General features: G+C 40.8%; 1 long non-coding RNA gene across 1 annotated transcript; it reads right to left on the bottom strand.

Moving 5' to 3' along the window:
• Positions 1 to 2,237: 2,237 nt before the first annotated feature.
• On the bottom strand, positions 2,238 to 19,990 carry LOC148164760 (uncharacterized). Its single transcript, XR_015767911.1, has 2 exons — positions 19,882 to 19,990; positions 2,238 to 3,731 (listed from the first exon to the last, which is right to left on the bottom strand). It is a non-coding gene; the product is annotated as an uncharacterized LOC148164760 (long non-coding RNA).
• Between the last annotated feature and the right edge of the window lie 297 nt (positions 19,991 to 20,287).

The raw sequence follows: 20,287 nt of genomic DNA, 5'->3' as shown, positions 1-20,287 counted from the left end.
CCCTTAAGAAGAATGAAGAGCTGCTTACATCCTATGATTTCAGAAGTGCCAAAAGCTTTATTTGCTTCAGATGCCTGTCCCGCAGCAGTCTTGGTAGTTGGAAAATTGCTTCTTCGCAGGCTTTCCTTTGGGTGACGACATTAGCTCTGGAAAGTTGTGTCAAGGTACGGTGATCTTTACTGAGTACGTCCGTTCCTTTTCATCCACACATTAGCATGGATCAGTCAGGTAAACACCCTGCAGGACTAGAATATGGGAGCCCTACATTTTCAGAAGGTGGGTCTGGGTCCCAGAAAGAATAAGGAGCATGAGAGAAACAGAAGGAGAAGCTAGGGAGGGTCAAGTATTTAAATAACCCATAACCCACAGAGGTTAGCATCCATAAGGGGAAGTTGAAAAACAAAGATAGCAATGTAACTCATAAGTGAAAGGAGAATTGGGATGCCTGTGGATAGACTGATAGCAAATAAATAAGAAAGGGAAATATGAATAGATTTTTCTTCACTTACAGACACACAAGGTTTGAGCAACCGCAAACTCTGCAGACAGAGCCCTTCTTGTATTTAAACAGTACTATATAAATACTATAGTGGCAAAACCAGACCTATGTGAATAAGTGAGGTCCGTGTGTACTGGAGTACTTCTTTCTGAGGGCTTTTTACTCACCAGAGCTTAATTACTGTTATTTCAATATTTCTAAAGTTGTTGTGTAAACAGGAATGTTGCAAATGCTTCATAATCCCCAGGTCACAAATGGGATGGTGAAGACACCGCTAGCTTATGACTTGTGTAAGAGATGTACACATTCCTTGTACCTCTGTAAGTCTGAAATCCAGTTTACTGTTCAGATGTGCACATACAACATGCATATCATTATGATTCATGTTCCACAGAAGGGACCTGGTGGGGCAGCAAAAAGGCTGCTTCCTTGACCATAGTTAGCGTGGCTGGGGAGGGATTTTATGATATATGAACAATACATGTAGAGTAACTGACATCTATAAAATGGAGAAGTTGGAGGTCTTTTAGGAATCACACAGAACAGAAATTGATTCTCTCCTGCCAAAAGCTAGGAGAGGCTTTAAAACTCTTTCTCCTGCCACAGTGAGACATTGTCGAGCAGTCATTCTGGAGAGAGTTGTGTTTACAGCATTTGTATAGATGATAGTAACCAATAACACTTATGGAATAATTACTGTGTGCCGTGCTGCGTGCTCTATATAGCTTGTGCCATCATATAATTGGAATCTATGAAGTAACAAATAAAAATAGACGTGGTTAGAACCAACGAAGGAAGGAAAGATTCTGTGCTTTGAAAAAAAATTAACTTTTGAGTAATTGCAGAAAGCCTAGAAATCCTTTGAAATGTGTAGGTAAATTCTGATACCATCCGATGATGTTTGGTGTGGTTTGTAGGCACAGATGGAGTGCAACAAGGATCAGCAGGTGACCCCAAAATAGGGCAACAAAAAACCAGAAACAGAGCAGAAACCTGGCTCTTGGCCACATCTCTTATTAGGGAGATATTGCTAGTGAGGAAGAGAGTTGCATTGTGCCTGAATGAGTGTTCTGGATGTGGGTTGTTTCATGTACATTCCTACTTAAGTTCATCGGATAATAAACCATACTTAATTTGTGATACAATTCTGTGTTCTTTTATGGTTTTTGTGAAGTCTCAGATTGAAAGAACTTTGAACATTCCTAGCTACTGGATGCAGCTGTTGATGAGGGCCCATGTTGTAGATTGTAGTCATTGACTTGGAGAGATGTTTACAATGAATGTACTATGAGTGACATAAACAGACTATAAGACACCATGTGTGACATGATTCCATTTTGTAAAACAATGTTGTTTATTCGTATTAAAAAATGGGAAACAGGGGTGCCTGGGTGGCTCAATCAGTTAAGCATCTGACTCTTGGTTTTGGCTCAGGTCATGATCTCAGGGTCATGAGATCGAACCCTGTGTCAGGGCTCCATGCTGAGCATGGAGTCTGCTTAAGACTCTCTCTCTCTCCCTTTCTTTCTCTCTGCCCTTTCCCCCCTCCACCCACCCCTAACCCCTGTGGTCTCTCTCTCTAAAAAAAAAAAAAAAAAAAAAAATGGAAACAACTAAAAGTCTAACCGTGAAGCAGTAATGAAATAAATTCAGTCATATGCATATGCAACCACAGAAAAATATTTCTCGACACAGTGTTCATCATTTATTGTTAAAAAGAATAAAACATAGTCCAAAATAGTTTGATCCCTTTTTTTTTAATAAAAGGAAATTTATGCATAGACAAAACATTTCTAAATACAGGCACTAATACATTAACATGTTTGCTCTGGGTGGTGAGATTGCAGTTGATTCTTTAAATAAAATTTAAACAGACTTTTTTTTTCCTGAACAGTTTGAGATTTGCAGACGATTGCAGACAATTTGCAGACAATTGAGAGAACTGCTCAATGTTATTTAATTTACCTTTGGACTCTTCTATTGTGTTTCTCATCTGAAAAATAAAGACAACCAGATAAAGATTTAGTCACACTCATTATGTAGTTTCATGTAGCTTATACAGCTCATGTCCACCAGGGATATAGTCAAATTCAGAATGCACTAAAATATTGAACACATTGAAAATAGTCTCTGTGATTAGGACGTAGCTTCAACTTTGTGACTTAAAAAAATCTTGCTTCATCTTAGGCAAGCCTGCTAACCAGCAGGGACCTTTCTCTCGCTCCAGCATTTTCTTAACTGTCAGGAAATTCTCCTGGTCAGTTACCGCGGCAGCAGCCCCAACTCGACTTTCCCGGGTTCAAAGTGTCATTTGTCTTTTTTACCAAATCCCAATCTCTCAGCCACTGTGAGACAAATTAAACAGAGTAGCATGATATTCTTTGCCCCAGGAGAAACGGGAGGGCGAAGAAAGTGCCTTTACCAAGTGACCTCTTTCCGAGGAGATCAGATTAGGGTAGGGGTTGAATGTTTGGACATCTGACAGCCACTTAAAACTCAGTCTCAATCCCGACTCTGCCATCTACTTACTGTCAGACTATGTAGAGCTTGTTAAAACCTCTGTGACTCAGTTCCATCATCTGAGAAACAAGAAGAATAACAGAATAATAACCTAATAGAGTTTATAGGTTATTATAATATAATACAATACGATACAAAATAACAGGGCTGGTGTGAGGTTGAGAGATCTGGTCTGGAAAGCACTAAATGCAATGTTTGGCACAGAGAAAGTAGGCAGTCAATATAGCAGGTGGCTATTTACGTATGCAGTTGTGATCACATCTGAAAGTTCCCAGATGCTTAAAATTGGATACTTGGTATGAAGCCTGTGTATGAGAGGCATCTCAAAGTGGGAAAAATTAAGTATCAAGCTGACCAGTCTTTTGAGAATAATAGATTTTCGAGGGGAAAGGCAATAAAGAACTAATTTGCGTAAATTATTTGCTGTTTTGCTTGTTATGAAATTATGACTAGGAGTGTTAATAAAAGAATTAGACTATAAATAACCCTCAGAAATATTGTTATAAACTTTGACCTCCGCTATTTTCTCTATTAAAATGACTTACCGGATACCTTTGGATGTTGCATGAGGCATGTCTGTTAATTTTTCTATTGTACTCAAGTTAAATTCAAAATAGATAATATCGGTGCACCAGGCTGGCTCAGTCAGTGCAGCCGGAGACTCTTGATCTTGGCGTCATGAGTTCGAGCCCCATGGTGGGTGTAGAGATTACTTAAAAAAACAAAAACAAAATAGATTTTATCAAAACCATTTTTCCTTTGTGAATCTATATCAGAAAATGATTTTCAAAACACATGCTATCACATGTGACTCTTCTGAACACGGGTCACTGAAAATCAAATGAGCATTGAAACTGTAGTAGCATTTCTCACGGTTTATTCCGAGAAGGGCGCTGGTCTACCATTCCAAATGTTCTTTGCAGTTGCATGATTGAAGAGTGCATTGGATTCAAAGGTTCAGTCATAGGGACTCTCAAAGGATTTCTTCCATCTGGGTGATCAAGTGGTACCATGAAGGGAACTTGGCCTTCAAATCTTGAAGCCATTGCTTCTGATTCCCTTCTTTCAAGTAGGTATGTGAGAATAAGGAGACTGTGATAAATGCTGCTTCCGGTTCATTAGCAGCGAGAAAGAGAAGCTAAAGCACTTGCAAACTGTGACCATAGTCACTTTGTGGACCATGGAACGAGCTGTCGAAATTGCGGAGTAACTGTCTTCAAGCCAAAGTACTACCACAGGGGAGAGACTATTTACAAATAGTGTTTCTCGTACAGCTGGGTAGAATCGAGGCTTGTTCACTTAGGTTCGGCATTCCAAAGGTTCACAATGTGAATCATGAAACTGACACTGGCATCACATGGCTGCAGAATGTCACCACATCAAACACCCGGCTGGCATCAGGGAAGGAGGCCTGATGTCATTGTATGTTTGGCCTATATGTTTTCTTAACCCAACAGTCAGCTTCCTGTGAAACTTAGTAAATCTGAGTGGAATGTCTCCATAGACTACATGGAGATCTTTCAGGATAATTCTTCCATTTTAGTTCCGCTAGTGAGAATCATACAGCCAAAGGCCCATCAGGAAGACAGTTCCTGAATTCTACAAATGAGAGAACAGGGAGAAATGGTTGCTGAGTGGCATAATACAGAGATCATACATCTAATTGCTGGGGAGCAATTAGAATAAAAGTTACATTAGCCAAGTCAAATCCTATTTTGGGTTTCCGTCACAATTACACGGTACCCAGTTCCAAGCGTTACCTTTGCAGCAACTTTGCAAGCTAGGACCTGCCTTGGGCTTGTGCTCCAGATTTGGCACCTTATGTCAGGAGTGCTATTAGTATATAGTACTTTTTTTGGGAGGGGGAGATTTAGAAGTTTTAATTACCCAATGAGTAAAATCCTGCTATTGCATTGGGAGGGCAAACACTTTTAATCTTCAAGAATTTACAGCCTGACTTATTCCACCTTTGGAATTCTTAGATTAGATGGATAAAGCATCTTCTGCCAAGCCTGTAACTTTTCTGGAAGGAGGGGCAGGCTTTTATTCAGCATTATAGCCCCAGTGCCAACCATAAGTGCCTGCTCTGGACGGAAAGTTTGTGTCCTCTCAAAATTCATATGTTGAAACCTAATTCTCAATGTGATGGTATCTGGAGGTAGGGCCTTTGGGAGGTGCTTAGGTCATGAGGGTGGAGCCTTCAAGAATGGAATTAGTGCCCTTATAAAAGAGACCTCAGAGAGCTCCTTTGTCCTTTCTGCCTCGTGAGGGTACGGCCAGAAGATGGCCATCTATGAACCAGGAAGTGGATTCTTACCAGACTCTGAATTTGCTGGCGCCTTGATCTTGGACTTCCCAGCCTCCAGAACTATGAGAAGTGAATTTCTGTGGTTTATAAGGCACCCAGTCTATGGTATTCTGTTACGGCTGTCCAAATGGGCTAAGACAATAATAACCCATGAATGATGGACACTGAGGTATCTTGATTGAACCAAAGAGTGCATTTAGATTTGCCAATGCCAAGTAAACCACCCTTGAAAACTCAGTACATATTTATTCATTGGCTGATTAGCAAATAGATTATTTTGGAAATAAATTGATCATATTGCTTTTACCCTTCAAATGATCATATTATGCCCTGAGATCATAATCAAAGCATGGGCATTGTGTGAATTAGGAACAAATTATGATTTAAAAAAGCAAAACAATGCACTGAATGGCAAAGTGACTTGGGTGGTTCACCACAGAGGAATGTGGTTCCTTCCAGTTTAGGTTCCTTCCAGTAAGGTGAGCTAATCTGCCTTAGCTGACGCCTGCTGGGCCTGCCTCTTGCACAGCTCAGTGGCTCTGTTATAAAGGGGAGCATCCGCTAACTCAACAGAAAGCCCGAGCTAGCCCCATGGGTCAGGGGCTGGAGGAGGTGACCTTGATGGACTCTTGCATGCCTGAAATGTTCTAAATCCATAAAAACCCACACAATAAAACCATATAGCTTCTCTTGGAAGCCATATTTTCTGTGAAAGAAAACTCATCAAGTTGTCACTTATTGAAAAGACAAAATTAAAAAAAAAACCAAAAAACACGATGGACCTTTTCTTTACTTTCCTACCAGTTGCTTGGCTGCCATTTGCTTGGCTCAACCCTGGTGTTTTGCATCTTAGTCTGAGTAGGAGGGGTTGAGCTTCTGCCCCCAACCCTGGTCTGCTTGCTGCTGCTGCTGGGGAGACTTTCGCATTTGTTTCCATGTTGGCTGACCTTTGGGCTTGGGTTCTGGAGCTTGCCGTGTCCCTCACAGCGTCGGGACACATCCTGGAAGCAGCCTGGCCGTTGGCTCCCCCCACACGTTCTCTGCGGGTGAACTCAGGCGACCAACAACTCGGTGACTCCAACAGATGTTTGTGTCTCTAACCCTCGGGCACCTTGCCCTGCTGTGTCGCATACAGAGGGTGATGCTGGGCACCCTGCCTGATGCCACCAGGAATGAGCACAGCCCCAGGGAATACTGCCAAGTTGTGTCGGTGAGCTGCTTTCCGGGGGTCAAGTGGCCACCAGATCCATGCTTCCTAGTCTGCTTCCGCAGGACGCCGTCAAGGGGACACACTCGCCTGGAGTCTCTTACTGCTTTACGCAGCTGTGAGTTCTCTACATTCTGTGTTTTAAGCCCTTTTGTTTACACATTGCATTTGCCTCATTGTGCAATTGTGGTTCCTGAAGGGGTTCACTGGCCAGAAGCCAGAGGTTTCATGGCTGTGTCTGTAGCAAAATATTAGTGGGAAAACATGCTGCCCCGAGTGTATTCTGGTTCAATCCTTAAGGTTAAAGTGCCCTAAACAATAAATAAGAAAGAAACCTCTGCCAGTCAACCCAGCTGACATACACCCACTTTTGGTAAGAGCCTGGCGCAGTAGAAAAGCACTGAGCTTGTAGTCAGAAAGTGTGGCTGCGGGTCCTCGCTCACCATTTATGACCTGGGTCCTTTATGTGTTTTCGATTTGTTTTCAATTCCTTCAGATTCCCATTTTAACAGATTTAATTTGCACTGAAGTGTTTCTCTAACTGGAAAAGAAAATATGGGTGAATGGGGGGTGTCACTTTACCAAGTTAGTCAATCTCGGTTGAGCCTTGAATTCCTCACCTGTGTAATAGAGTTGATTTATTCTTTCAGCGAACAGTCATTGAGTATTTTCCCCCTGCTGGGCACTGGCCTCGGTCCTGGGGGTGTGGTGGGGAAGAAGACTGAGTCCTGCCCTATAGCGGAGCTCTTGGTCCACGGGCCAGAGCCATTGTTCAGAGATAAATCCCAAAGCAAAGAACACAGTGCCCTCATGGAGATAACCCAGAGCCTTCGGAATAAGGGGCCAAAGAAACTCACTCTGCTGGAAGGGTCAAGCTCCATCCACAGGTGAAGTTTTGAGGTGAGTCTATAAAGACAAGCTGGACTTGTGTCAAGCTACGATGAGGCGGGGCTTGGAGCGGGAGCAGGGGTAATGTATTTAGAACAAAGGGGAAAGCAGATTTTGGTCACAAAAAGGCAATGAAAGAGCATCTGGAAACAGGGAGATGCTGCTCCCGGAGGAAGGTAGAGTGCTGGAGAACCAAACACATTGCAGTGAAGTGTTGTGCCTGCAAGAGCAGTAGAATGAGTATTACCAAGATCTCAACCTGATGTAACGATTAAGAGTGAAGAAATATAACCTTAGGCTTTGTTAATACACAGTGTCTCCAACAAGAAAGGTCATTGTTTGGTGGTACTTTTCACTGAAACAAACAAACAAACAAAAGCAACCCACAAAAACCAAAACCCTTTTCTTCAAAGAGGAAATATTTTCACATGTTTCCAATGCCAAAAAGTAGAAAAGTACAGTTTATTGGAAATTTTCCTTCCCATCCCATCCTACATTAGCCTGGTTCCCATCTCCCTCAAAAAGTAAGCACTTTGTTTATCCATCTAAGGACTTCATTAGTTACAAACATTTCTTTCCTTTAAAAACAAGTGACAGCATTATGGATAACATTCTGTGCCTTCATACCTTGTTTTTTTAAAATTGAACAGAGTATTTCAGTCATCCTTTACTATATATTTTTCATTTACAGCTGCATCATATCCCATTATGTATTCTAAGTCATAAATCCCAAGCTAGTGAATAGTTAGGTTGTCTCCTTTTTTCCCCTTTGACAAGCTTGCTTCAGGAAATAATCTTAAAACATATGTGTAAGTACCTTTGTAGGATAAATTCTAGAAATAGAATTGATCAATTAAAGTGATGTGAATTTTTGAAATTCTAAGTTTCTGCTAATTTTTTCTCCCCGTGGGTTGAACAGTTTACATTCCTGTCAGCAAGGCCTAAGAGTAACTGTCCCTCCCCATTCTCACCAACAGGTATTCTCAGAGAATCCTGTAAGAGAAAACTGGTTATCTTGGTGTAGTTTCCTATCTACTCCTTCCACGGAGGGAGGATACGGATGTTTCTAGGTTTCTAAGTCATTCAGATTTCTTTTTCCATGCATCCTCACTTACATGCTGTCTAGTTTCACTTTGTGTTGAATGTATTACTCAGTTAAAGCTAAGCCCTTCCCAGGGTCTGCAAGTCCTATGATCTGGTCCCCAGACATCTGAGAATTTAATGTGGACTGGAAAATTGAGGGGAAAATTTATGAAAGAAGATGATCAAAATGGGAAAATGAGGCCAAAACCTTCTAGATGCTAAGGTCAGGCACTAGTTATTCCTTTGAAGGCTTCCACATATTGGGCATGTCTCCTTAGGAAAGTATTTTGATTTCATAATGGAAATTAGGAAGAAATATTTGCATTATGAAAACTTGTGTTATTTTCCACTTTGATAGAAACTAATTTTTTTCCCACAAAGTAATAAAAATTGTGTTATAGATTCAAGAGCAGGTAATTTTTTTTATAGTAACAAACTCAGGGTCATATTAGCAAAGTGAAATGGAACACTGAAGCAATTTTCTGGATTTCTCTGGCTACCAGCTAACTACCTCATCTGCTACATGCGTATCGTAGAATTAAAATATTTTTTTTTCAAGTTCAAAATAACTATGGCAGTTAACTCTTTTCCAGTATTCATTCTTCTTTTCTTCTACTCAACTGGAATATTTCCTGGGCATAAAGAATGTTGCCCCAGCTAAATAAAGTCACTGTTGCTCAACCCCCTTTGCAGCTAGATGTGGCAATGTGATTTTGTTCAAGCAATGGGATATGAGCAGAAATGATATCTAGTACATCCAAGTCCAGGCCCAAAAAGGTTGCATTTGAGCATCCATTGTATTTCCTCCCTTTATGCTGGTTGGGATGTAGATGTGATGTCAGGAGCTACAGAAGCACCTTGCACCCAGAGATGGATAACATGTTGGAGTCTTGAACTTCCATCTAAAAACCTCTTTTTTAAAATTACCATTTGTCTGAGTCTTTTGGTCACAGCATATTAACCTGTATCTCCCAGAGTGCAAATTGCTTCATAATAAACTTCCCCCAAACAAGGTGTCTTAAAACAACAATCATATAGCAGCTTATGATACTGTGGTTTGTCAATTTAGGTTATGCTCTAGCTGGGAAGTCCTTTTACTAGTTTTGCCTGGGTTCAATCACATGACTGCCGGTCGCTGGTGAATCTTCTAGGGGGTCATTGGCTCTGGATAGCCTTACTCATGTGACTGACAGCTGGGGCAACGGCAGCAGGTGACCCATGTGTCCCTAGCACTTAGCAAGAAGTCTCGGCTTCCTTACACTGTGGCTGAAATGTCAAACACAGCAAAGATAGCAAGCCCCAGTAATCATTCACGTTTCACACCTCTGCATGTGTCAGAGTTGGTGATGTCACATTGGCTAAAGCAAATCACAAGGCCAAACCTAGAGTCAATGTGGGGAGGGGACTAACCAAGGCGGTATGTTTTCAGAAGTGTTTGTCAACAGACTTTTGATATGTGGGCCTGGATGATTCTTTGTGGTGGGGGCAATTCTGTACATTGTCGGATGTTCAGCAGCATCCCTGGCCCCTACCTAGCAGATGGCAATAACAGCCGTCTCCACAGCCCTTAGGTCAAGACAACCAAACATGGCTCTAGACGCTGCCAATCTGGGTGGCAAAATTGCTTTCAGTCCAGAATCACTTGTTTACAGGGAGATATGAATCTGCTCTAGATCAGTGGGGGTTGTTGATGCAACAGTCTACTACATACAACAATTTATGTAGTACCTTTTCCTTGCTCTATTGTTAACTTTACAGTCTGAAGTCATGCTGATTATTTATCCTGAAATGTGTGTGTATTTGAAAGGCTGTTCTTTCATTCGGGGATTCAGCCCTTCTTCTCAGAGCTTCATTGTTTGTGATTCTGACTTTTAGACGGAGACTTTGCTAGCATAGACTTGACCTTATGTAGTAGAAACTATGATGTATTATGATAGATTGGATTATTGCATCTAAATCCTAGTTTCCTCTCTGCAATATATTTTTCCCATTGCCAGGTGACTTAACTACGCCTCACAGGAGGCAGATACACAGCCTTGCTTCAGTGTCTTTGGGCTTGGCCATGTGACTTGTTTTGGCCAATAGAAGGTATAAGTGACAGAGTGCCGAATCTGAGCAGAGGTTTTAAAAGTGCGTTTCTGCTGGTTCCTCTTGTGCTTCTGCTTCCTGCCATGAAAACAGCATGTCCTAGGTAGGAATTAATCCTTCTGCCTTGTTCCCTCTAGGAAAACTTGTGGAGCAGACCTGAATTTGACCCAGACTCTGGAACAGTTACCCAAGCTCACCCATTGACACTAAGCGGGAAATGAAGACTCATTGTTGTAAGACTTTAATATTTTGGAATTAATTATAACATTATCCCAGTACTAAAACAATTTCTATTTTTAAAAGTCTATCAAGTCATTTTTATTAAAAAATACATAACCATTGTAGAAAAATTAGAAAATTAAGAAAAATCACCTATAATCCCACTGTTCAGAGAAAAGCCATTGTCAACATTTTTTTAAAAGATTTTGTTTATTTATTTGAGACAGAGAAAGAGACAGATAGTGACAGAGAGCACAGGTCGGGAGGAGAGGGAGAAGCAGGCTCCTTGCTGAGCAAAGAGCCTGACGCTGGGCTCCATCCCAGGACCCTGGGATCATTACCTGAGCCGAAGGCAGACGCTTAACCGACTGAGCCACCCAGGTGCCCCCCCGCATTGTCAACATTCTCATATTATGTATTTCCAGATTTTTTCTGTGTATATTAATTTATTCTTTCATTCAACAAATAGCTGTATAGATTTTGATCTGCTTACCGGAAGCTGGGTGCAGCTAGATACAGCAGGGTCTAAGATGGACATGTTCCTGCCCTCAAGGAGATTATATTCAGGTGGGAAAATAACTTGAACAATTCTGAAGCAACCGAACATTCATTTGCAATCTGGTAAACACTGTGTGTTTACCACACAGTTTACACACAATACAGTGTGCTAGGACTGTGTCTAACGAGGACACGGTGTGGTCTGACATCAGGAAAAGCGTCCCTAAGAAACCAGTATGTTATGCATGTTATAATGTATTGCATACATTGTAATACATAATGTTAATAATACATACATAATTAATAATACATACATAATTTCATACATTATAAGCATACTTCTCATATATAAATATAAGACAAATATTACCTAGTACATTCTCTTCAATAGACAATATAAAATGAACATCTTTCCACATTAATAAATATTTTTACAGCATCATTTTAATAGCTATGTCGTAGTCCCCTGATATGTGTTTATCATACTTTGTTCAACCAATCCCCTGGTGTGGGACATCTGGGTCGCTTTTCATTTTTAGTTACTCTAAGCAACCTTGTAAGGAACATTCTGGCAAGGACTCCAGTATGTTTGTTGAAGAGAAATAATTGTGGTGAAAATTAGTAAAATGCTGTGAAGCAAAATTCTGTAACACATCCTGACCTCACATACCCCCTATGGAAGCTTAATGGAAATATTTATTTTTGAAATAAAATTTCTCATGTTTTGTCAGCTACACTCAGTTAGTCATTCCTGAAGGTCCTCAGGGAAAATTTAGACTATCTTTCCTGGATGAAGATTTATTGGTGGTAGATAGGGGCAGAATGTCAAGAGAAATATGTGTATACAAAGTCAAAAAAGCCAGAATACCACCTCTGCTTTTCCCAATCAAGATGTGATCTGTTGTCATAATACTTATTGCTGGTTTAGCTTTTTTTTTCTTTCTTTCTTTCTTTTTGTGTGTGTGTGTGTGTGTGTGTGTGTGTGTGTGTGTCAGTGCGGTTACTATTACTTCATCTGTGGCCTGTTTCCAAAAGCAATGAGTGAGCCTCCGCAAGATAATCACTAGAGTATCTGATTCTTTCGTGAGTAATAGACCCGGAGAGTGCACTAAACAAACAGTTTAGCTTGAATGTATTGTAGGAGATCAAAATTGTCTGGGTGAAAACCAAGTATGATAAAATAGTAGAATTCACACGATTTGTTTTACACTGGAAAACGAAGTCTGACATTCTTATTTTGTTTAAGAAATAGTACTTTAAGTTTGTACATTCAGGAAGGATATAAAATATAATTTTTAGCAGGTTTAATGGTTCAAAGTTATAATATGGTGTTTTATAATATGGACAAATCCATTTATCTTGTGGTTGGTTATGAGGTAAACTTGCACATATGTGTCCATGTTATATTCATCTACTACGAGCAAATACTTTTGGACTGTGAACCCAAGGGAAGAAAGTAGTAAAAAGGTCTCGGGAATTTCAGTTTATTCAGGTACCATAAATATGGCACAGGCACGTTTGTAATTTGGGGAGTTGTAACAAGTGGCTACATTTAATTGAATGACCATCAAAAATGGGATTATCTGGGAGGCATGCCTTCTTCTTTTTGGTTAAACCTGGATCAACTCACATTTTACAGCATTTTTTCGCCCAGGAGAGTAATGGAATCTACAGCTCTCTCCTTTAAGTCAATGACCTTGAATCATTGAGTAGTATTCATAAGTAAAAAAATATAAGCTAGTCCTTCAGAGGAAATTTCTCTCATTTTCTAAAATATCAGATTCTTGCTGTCAGATAGGTACATTTCTTATCTCTCTTTTTCCCTTTGGAAAGGGTTAGATCAGAAGATGAGGGAAAAAGTTCAGGGACCTCAGAAATACTCAGTTTTAACAGTGAAATTATGGTTACAATACTTTATTCTGTGTTTTGTACTAGAATAAAGTATCCTTCTAAATGGTGGTTTGGCAATGTTCCATTTTATAGCAACGTCCAGGGCTCAAAAATGTGATTGACAACTCTGTCCTCTAAAAGGGATTCTGCTCAGCTTTACTGTCCTCTTAGAAAATTGTCAATGAAATTCAATTTACTATTTCAACAAATTTGTACTGAGTACCCCCCACAAAGGGTCTCATGGGTCTCCAGCTTTTTGGAGCTTAAAGTCTGATGGAGAGGACACATAATACACAGGTAAACAAAATGAAGAATTGAGATAAGTCTATGTAAGCAGTAAAAGAGTATAAAGATGGAGACTGAGGTGTAGGGGAGGAGAAAGAAAGCCACTTTAGACAGAGGGGAGGAAGGCCTCTCAATCAATTAAAAGCTGGGAAGGAGTCAGCATGAGTGTTTATTAACTGCTATCTGTGCAGTGTGTATAATAAGGTCCAACCACACGTAGCAGGACTTCAATAAATAGTGCAGAACAAAGAGATGGATGGATGGATGGATGGATGGATGGATATGTGAGTAAAATGTACTTGGGGTGGAGAGACGAGCCGGGGGAACAGAAGGAGATCAGTGTGGCTACAGCCCTGTGGACAGGACGGAGGATGCTGAGAGGTGAGGAGGGCTGGGGGTCCTCCTGGTAAGGAGTTTGGATTTGCAAGTCAGGGGAATTCATCTGAAGGTTTTAAGATGGGAGTAATCTGAATATTGCTTTAAAAGTTTGTTTGATATTACCCCAAAGAGCCAAAATAATCTTGAAAAAAAGAACTAAACTGGAGGCCTCACACACCTTGATTTCAGAACTTATTACAAAGCCACAGCAAACAAAACAGTAGGGTACTGGCATAAAGACAGACACATAGACCAATGCAACAGCTAGAAAGCCCAGAAATAAACTCTCATGTAGACGGACAAAATTTTTTTGATAAGTGTGCCAAGACCTTTGAAAGGGGAACAGGACAGTCTTTCCAACAAACGGGGTTGGAAAGCTGGATATCCACATGCATAAGAATGTAGTTGTACCCTTACCTTACACCATATACAAAAGTTAACTAAAAATAAATCAAAGACCTACATGTAAAACCCTTAGAAGAAAACAGAAGGAAAACTTCATTAGATTTGGCAATGATTTCTTTTTTTTTTTTAAGATTTTATTTATTTATTTATTTTTGTTTGTTTTTTCTTTTTAAATTTATTGTTATGTTAATCACCATACATTACATCATTAGTTTTTGATGTAGTGTTCCATGATTTTATTTATTTATTTGAGAGAGAGAGAGAATGAGAGAGAGAGAGAGAGAGACAACACATGAGAAGTGGGAGGGTCAGAGGGAGAAGCCAACCCCCTGCTGAGCAGGGAGCCTGATGTGGGACATGATCCTGGGACTCCAGGATCATGACCGGAGCCGAAGGCAGTTGCTCAACCAACTGAGCCACCCAGGTGCCCTTGGCAATGATTTCTTGGCTGTGACACCAAAGTACAGGCAACAAAAGTAAAAATAAATAAATTGGACTACACCAAAATTTGAAACTTCTGTGTATCAAAGGACATAATCAACAGAGTAAAAAGGCAACCCACAGAATGAGAGAAAACATTTAAAAATCATATATCTGATAAGTGGTTGATACTCAGACTATATAAAGAACACCTACGATTCAACAACAACAAAAAACAAATGACCTGAGCATGAGCAAAGGACTTGAGTGGATGTGTTTCCGAAGAAGATACACAAATGGCCAATAAGCATATGAAACGATGTTCAGCGTCACTAATCATGGGGAATGTAAATCAAAACAACAATAAAATCCTACCTCATACTCATTAGGATGGTTATTATCAAAGAGACCCAGAAAATAACAAAAGTTGGCAAGGACATGGAGAAATTGAAAGCCTGTGCACTGTTGGTGGGAATGTAAAATGTTTTAGTCACTATGGAAAACATTATATAAGTTTCTCAAATATTAAAAATAGAACTACCCTATGATCTAGCAATTCCACTCTGGGTACATTTCCAAAAGAATTGAAAGCAGGGTTTCTAAGAGATATTTATATACCCATATTTGTGGCTGCATTATTTATAATAGCAAAAATGTGGAAACAACCCAAATGTCCATGGATGAATAGATAAAAAAAATGTGATATACATATACATAATATTATTCAGCCTTAAGAAGGAAGGAAGTTCTATCATATGCTATACAATAGATGAACCTTAGGCCAAGTGAAATGAGCCAATCACTAAAAAGCACACACTATTAGATTCCATTTACATGTGGTACCTAGGGTAGCCAAATTCAGAGAAAGAAAACAAAATGGTGGTTGCCAGAGGCTGAGGGAAGGGGACATAGGGAATTATTGTTTAATGGGTACAGAGTTTTAGTTTTGCAAGATGAAAAAGTTCTGGAGATTGCACAAAAATGTGAATATACTTAACACTATTGAACTGTACACAAAAATGGTTAAGTGTGTAAATTGTGTGTCATGTGTGTTTTGTCACAAGGTGTTTAAATAATGCCTAATATTAATGCCTGTAGGTAGAACACATGTAAAATGTGTCCTTCCTCCCCTTTGGGCCATGCCCCTGAGGCTTTTCTCCTGGAGTCAACGGCATGCCAGGTGACCCCGTGTTCATATTAGGCCTTCTTGGTTTCTGTGCACTATGTTCATCCTCCTAGATGGAAGCTCCCCAGCAGGAACTGTTCTACCTCCTTGAGCCCCCAGGGCAGCCTGGCCAGTTTTCCCTCAATGAATGTTTGCCTCTTCCTCAGATGTGAGATGTAGTGAATTCAAGTATCCGACAGTCTCAGAGATCAAGAGCTAAAAATGATGTGAGTGAAGACCTAGCTCCACGGACTTTGAGAACATACCCTGGACGCTCACTGGTGGTTGAATGACAGTTACCACTGCTCTGGCCTGGGTGCGGGCACATTCTGAATAAATCAATCAAATTGACACCCATAAAAAGCACTAGACGGTGACTGGCAGAAGCATATATTAAACAATTCTTATTTGGTTTCTTTGCAGTTATTTATATGGTTTGACATTACTGGTTTTATTTTTTATTTATTTGTTTGTTTTTTTGTTTTTGTTCTGGTAAATTCAGCCTCTCATTTCTTTTTTTTTATTATATTCAGTTAGCCAGCATATAGTACATCGTAAGTTTCTGATGTAGTGTTCAATGATTCATCAGTTGTGTATAACACCCAGTGCTCATCCCAACACGTGCCCTCCTTAAAAATGTGAGTATGCGCAAACAAAGGATTTACAAAATTTTCTTGCATCAAGTTTACTCTGGCTTGGGCTACACAATGCCTGAATTGACTGAAAGTGTCCAACTGTCAATTACTGAGATGACCCCATCATTTCTCCACATCCACCCTCAGACCCTGAGCTTTTTATCACTGTATTTTGGTATGATCCTACTATTCCAAACACTTTGCAAACACAGGTGGTGGGCGGTGTGGAGAGAAAGAGGCAGAGGAAAGAGAAAATATGGGGAGAGAGAATGGGGGGGAAGGAAGAGAAATGGAAAATCTAGTCTATGAGCCTCTAAGTCAGCGGTTCTCAAACTAGAGTGACCATCAGGATCACAGTCTTGTCAACACACAGATGCCTGGGTGAGGCCCAAGAATTTGCATTTCTAATCTGGTCCCAGGAGATGCTGCAAGTGCTGGTCCAAGAGCACTTCTCCAAAGTGGTGGGTCTTAATCACCACTGAACAGAAGATAAACCTGATGTTTGGTTTTTTTCAAACCAAATTGAAAATTTTTCAAAATATGAAAAATCCTGCTGTCCAGGCCACGCCCTAGATCAGGTGAGTCAGGGTCTCTGAAGACAGAACACAGGCAATAGTAATTTTCAAAAAGTTCCCAGGATTTCCAAGGAAGCGGCCAAGGTGGAAGACCACAGCTTTGGGCCCTTGCTACTTAAACTGAGCTGGGCTGCCCAGCAGCAGGGGCATCACCAGGGAACACGTTAGAAATGCAGACTCTCAGGCCCCACCCCGACTGCTGAGCCTGCGTCTGCATCTAACAAGCAAGCTTCTCAAACTTCGGCATGCACAGGAACACGTGCAGAGAAATCGGGCCCGTGGGGAGACTTTGTCATGCTGGTTGCAGGAAGGGAACCAAACATCTGCAGAAACAGGAAACGTGCTGCTGCGGTCACAGTGCACAGAGCATTCAGAACAGGAGAATACCAGGGACTGAACCCTCTGAGCAACATTGCCTTTATTTATTTAGTTAGTTTTACAGACCTGTACCTCTGAAACAAATAATACATCATATGCAACATTTAAATACATCCAAACACAGTTTCTTGCAATGAGCCTTTCATTTAAAAAACCAGATGAGAAGAAATAGATTAAACTTTTTCATCTGATATGGACGTGTTCTTTTGAGTATTAAAATGGTCACTTTTGCATGGAATGTGCTTAAAATACCAATAGCTCCCATTGCTATAGCTAATAGCATCAAGAATATCTGCTGAGTGATTCCACCTGGGTGGCTGTTTTAGGGTCCACGGCTTCACGGGCTCAGCATGTCATCGCCAAAGTGTGTCCGATCACCTATTTTCCAGATGCTGTTTTGTGAACTTCAGGGGCAAGCCAGAAGTGCCAGCTAGGTATGGAGTTCTGATCTCATCAAAAAAAAACCCAGAAAAACAAAACAAAACAAAAAACCAAAACACGAAAAACCAGAAGCAGCTCACATGGTGGGAAACTACCAGAAGAGGCAGAGACCCTAGCAAAGGAAGGTGAGTAAGCACAGGAGCTCTGGAGCCCAACTGTATAGGTTCAAATCCTGCCTCTGCTACTTACTACCTGTGTGTCCTTTGCCAGTACATTGACTTCTCTGTTATTCGTTTCCTTCATCTATAAAATGGGCATGATGATGAAAACAGTCCCTACCACACAGGTTGTTGAGAGGATAAAATGAGTTAGTATTTGTCAAGCTCTTAGGTCTGGCCCATCACATCATAGTTGCTGTAAAATGACTGTTAAATACGCAGGGTAAGAAACAGAAGTATTTATGTTCTTTTGTATAGTTCTACCCTAGGAAAAACTTGGAAGATACTATCTCAAGTTATAGAAAAATATCCTCTGTCTGTGGGACTAAGTAATTTTAAATTGCTCTGTGAAGGGAGAATTTCATGAAGAGGGAATCTTTAGGTTCTGAGGCTGGGGCTGAGTCAGTTTGGTGACAAATTTCTTCAAATGGAATGGGACATGACTGTCAATTCTATAGCCAAGTAATAGGAAGTAAGTGATACATGATATAGAACAAAAATGATTAAAAGGACATAAATTAATGAAGAGGAAGGAGTATTTTCAAAAGATGATAAAAGAGTAATAGTTAATAACACCAAGAAAACCCCCTTCTGTGAAGAGACAGTGAATTCAGAAGAAAAGGCTTTTGTAGACCATTTATACCTAACAGGCTTCATATTAGCACATGATTAGGAAATCATTTTTTAAATGCTTTCAACTGGCAAAATAAAAAAATAAAATGTTCTCCCTTTTGTGAAGTGGAAGGAGATGCCCCCAGCAGCCTTATCCAGAGGACTTCCCTGGGCATGAGGTTCTATCTCTTGGGGCATGTGGGTCCATCCAGCCACATAATCCAAACATGCTAAGACACACACACACAAACATAATCCAGGCTGCTTTTCCCAACCCCAGAGCCTCCATGAAACCACCATGAGCCATACACAAGGATCACATCACATCACCCCAAATCATACATTTCCTATTGTAGAGACAGCCTGGCAAAGTTTCTCCCTCCTGCTTCACAAGAAATTGCCTCACTGGTCAATTCTTCACCTCTTTCAGTGGTTCCTTCTCCTGGTTACTTCTTAAAGTTGAAATGTCCGATCCTTGACTCCCTTCTCTGTCAGCACACTTACCTTAGAGACGTCATCCCGTCATAAAGCTCTTGCCATTGTATCTCCAGCATAGACTTCCCACTTCCCTCCCAAACTCCAGCCTCATCAGGCTCAAGTGTCTGCACTGCCTCCAGCACATCTCACAGACAACTCAAACCTGTCATGTCCAAAAAATGAACTTCTGGTCTTCCCCCCAAACCTGCTCCTTCCAAATCTCAGTTGATAACCACCTCAACCTTCCAGCTGTCCAAGACAAAAACCTTGGAGCCCTTCCCGAGTCTTCTCCGCCTCACCCAACAGTAAATCCATCAGGAAATCCTGATTCAGAAACTAAGAATTTGACCACTTCTCACCCCCTCTGCTGCTGCCACTCTGGTCTGAACTGCCCTTGTATTTCACCTGGATTACACAAAAGCCTCCTCATCTTTTAAAAAACATAAGTTAGGGCTCCTGGGTGGCTCATTTGGTTAAGCGTCTGCTTTTTGCTCAGGTCATGATCCCAGGGTCCTGGGATCAAGTCCTGCAACCGGCTCCTTGTTCAGCGGGGAGCCTGCTTCTCCCTTTCCCTTGACCCCCCCCAACCCCGCTCCTGCTCTCTTTCTCTCAAATAAATTAAGTCTTTTTTAAAAAAAATCATGAATTAGATCATGTCACTCCCCTGCTCAAAACTCTGCATGGCTCCACATTTTACTCAATGAACATTACATTCCTTAAAGTCTTCCATGGTATGGTCAAGGCCTTGTTACCTGTCCGATGTCCCCTCTTGGCGCGCTCTCTCTCTCCCTCGCTGCCCTCCAGCCATGCTGGCCCCCTGAGGCGCGCTCCATCTCACAGTCTTTGCCCTGGCGGTCAGGCCACCTGGCACGCCCTTGATTCAGATCACGACGTGGCTTCCTCTCTCACTTCTTAAAGTCTTCACTCAAAAATCATTTTTTAAAAAGAGACCTCCCCTGGCCACCGTATTTAAAACTCTAGCCCCCATTTCCATTCTCAAGTCCCCTTACCTTGTATTGTCTGTTGTTTCCTTTAGCATTTTCAATCTTCCAATATACTAAATAATTTATTTATTTCTTATCTGTCTCCTCTTGCTAGAATGTAAGCACCATTAGGTCATGGAAATTTGACATATTTTATTCATATAGTAGATACGCA

Source organism: Eumetopias jubatus, unplaced genomic scaffold (assembly GCF_037043125.1).
Source record: "Eumetopias jubatus isolate StellerSeaLion01/CBP00866 unplaced genomic scaffold, mEumJub1_p1.0 scaffold_3, whole genome shotgun sequence".
Taxonomy (NCBI): Eukaryota; Metazoa; Chordata; class Mammalia; order Carnivora; family Otariidae; genus Eumetopias; species Eumetopias jubatus.
The sequence above is the reverse complement of the archived record's forward strand: the minus strand, read 5'-3'. Positions and strand labels throughout refer to the sequence as shown.